Source organism: Buceros rhinoceros, unplaced genomic scaffold (genome assembly GCF_000710305.1).
Source record: "Buceros rhinoceros silvestris isolate BGI_N320 unplaced genomic scaffold, ASM71030v1 scaffold11942, whole genome shotgun sequence".
NCBI classification, from domain to species: Eukaryota; Metazoa; Chordata; class Aves; order Bucerotiformes; family Bucerotidae; genus Buceros; species Buceros rhinoceros.
The window spans coordinates 24,953-25,159 of NW_010397202.1; positions in this window are offsets into that span (position 1 = coordinate 24,953).

Below are 207 nucleotides of genomic sequence, written 5' to 3' on the forward strand. Positions count from 1 at the left end.
CCAAATAAGAGTCAAAGAATCCAAGCAGTTTTGGACAGAAGGAATACTGCTTGAGCAATCTTTGTTAATGATCAATTCTCCATCCCCAGTTTCAGGGACAGACATTGACCACAATTTTCTGAGGATGAAATTGTATCATTAAGAAGTATTAATAGGCATTTTATAATCTTTGAACTACGTTTTTTGGGGGGGGGGGGTTGGGGAATG